Genomic DNA, 2500 nt, shown 5'->3' on the forward strand with positions numbered 1-2500 from the left:
ACATATGTAATATATATATATATAATATATATATATATATATATATTATATCATTCCATCGTTCCACAATCCAGCTTGTGTATGGGTGGAGCTTTTCTCCGAGGGGGTTGCCCGTGTGTTCCGCGAGCGTCGAACTCGCGCGCGAAATTTTTTCAAGAACACACCACCGGAATCCAAATTATCGAATGAAAATCACGTGCGATTGAGAGGATGAGATCAATGACGACGCAACATTCTACAGCTTCGATATACGTTGTTCTTGCTAACGCCTTCGTATACGTTTTCTTTATCTTTCGTCTACGTGGCTGCGAGTTCGGAGTCGCGGTGTAATACGCGTCTGTCTGCGTGTGGAGTCGTGATGTACACACAGAGACTGATTGTGTGTTAATTTCGAGTAGCAACACGGACGGCCTCTCAGGAAACATGCTGCCACGTCAATGCCTTAAGCTGATCACATCCAGTATGTTGGATGTGGGTCACGTACGGAGAGATATATAGAGGGGGAACGAGAGAGGAGAGAGAGAGAGAGAGACGAGAGAGAGAGAGAGAGAGCGGAGAGAGAGAGAGAGAGAGAGAGAGAGAGAGAGCGGGGGGGAGGCGGGAGAGAGAAACAAGATGGAAAAGAAAGTGACAGGAAGAGAGAGGTTGCGCGAGAGTGAGAGCTTAGTGTTGATATGCACGTTAATATATATATATATTATATATATATATATATATTTAGTGATGTCACGATCATCATGTTATAATAATCATCTCATCGTTAAACAGTGGCTCGAACCAAGCGCTTGCTTGGTTATCAAAATCGCATATTCGATTTCATCGAAAAAAGAAAAAAATCAAATAAATGTAAAACTTGACAAAAAAATTGGAAAAGTGATGAGAATCAGAGATATCATCGCCACTATACAAGTTATCCTTTATTAACATACATGTATTATACAAACAGTAGTAACAGTGCAAAACAAACAGTAAACAGGGTTAAACAAGCACATACATGCACACGACGTTACGCACACGCAGGCATTCAACACCCCGAGTAACGATTGTAACCGATCATCGTTACTTGGCGTCGCAACCGATGATCGATTACGAAATTACAACCGATTGACAACACTAATATTATATATATTATATATATATATATATATATATATATTGTAGACGCCCTGGCGTGTGGATTTGCCCCCGCTTAGAATATATATATATATATATACAACGATAGCGAGAGAGAAGCGCGCGAGAGAGAGTGAGAGAGCGAAGGCAGGGAGAGAGAGAGAGGGATCTGGGTGTGTGTGCGTGCGTATGTATCTGTGTGCGTGAGTGTATTAGTATGGTCGTGTGTGTGCGTGCGTATGTATCTGTGTGCGTGAGTGTGTGGTGTGTGTGTGTGTGTCTGTGTGTGTGTGTGTGTGTGTGTTTTTAATAACATGTGTTTTTAATGTGGTCTTTGTTGCTCTTTCTTGGTATAGACATGTGTATGTTAGACTGCAAAGATTATATCGAAGACACATGAAATCTATGCTAGTACTCTGAATATGCTGTAATATCGAAATCTCGGTTTCCAGAACAACAATCGGCGAATTCCTCTTCATTTCAGCATAATCGAATGATATGACACATATATCATTACAAAGTATACTCTGTATGCGTTCATAAAACATTCGTGTTGGTTCGAGTGTAATGTAAATAAAATAAACAGGCGGACCGCGCAACGGGTGGTGATATAATTACTAAATCAACAACGATAATCACCCACGTAATGTAATAAAGAAATAACCAAGATAAACATGAAACCTCGCAATAAACAGCGTAGTTCTTCGTCGCAGACTTCCGCACTGTATCATCCTTCTACTCGGGCTCACAGCGTGACGAAATATCTGGAGATTACAGTCCAATTAGCAACGTAGCATTATCGAATTCGTGTTGACATATCATATCGATTGATCCGCTCGTGAGGTTAGGCATAATCGTCCTATACAGAACGATGATAGGAGCACGCGGTCAGTGAGCGAGAGTCTGGTTAGAGTAAGCTAATGGTTAAAATAGATTATGAAATGAATTAATGACAAAGCGCATGCATGATTTATAATATGATTGCTCTCTCGACAGCAGAACAACCGCGTGCTGTTTCACGCCTTGACTGTGCATGACCTTTGCTCTCACAACGTTTTACCGCGTTGAATACAATTAGAAACTTGGCGAACGCGATATGTGAAGTATTATAGTTTCGTAGAATCTATATTAACGCAAATGTTGTACGCGTCAGACCCTATAGTGTCGGCTTGATTCACACAAGTGCTTTAGTCGTATTTATGTTTGTCCAATAAAATTTCGAGTTTTATGATAATACCGACAGCCTGTGTTTACGGTCATCACACACAACACCACAATCGTTGCGTTTTGGTCATTGACCGCGTCTAAGCCTGACAGCGAACGGGTTTCGTGTGAAAAGATGTCCAACAACCATAGCTAGTGAATTGATCGCAAGGAATCTACAGTG

The 2500-nt window shown here is 41.0% G+C and overlaps 1 protein-coding gene across 1 annotated transcript in view; it reads left to right on the plus strand.

Annotated features, from left to right (window-relative positions):
• The window catches only part of LOC106814300 (protein quiver-like), a 31123-nt gene that overhangs the window by 13544 nt on the left and 15079 nt on the right, over window positions 1-2500 (plus strand). The gene's annotated exons all lie outside the window — the stretch shown is intronic.

Source organism: Priapulus caudatus, unplaced genomic scaffold (assembly GCF_000485595.1).
Source record: "Priapulus caudatus unplaced genomic scaffold, Priapulus_caudatus-5.0.1 Scaffold901, whole genome shotgun sequence".
Lineage (NCBI taxonomy): Eukaryota > Metazoa > Priapulida > Priapulimorpha > Priapulimorphida > Priapulidae > Priapulus > Priapulus caudatus.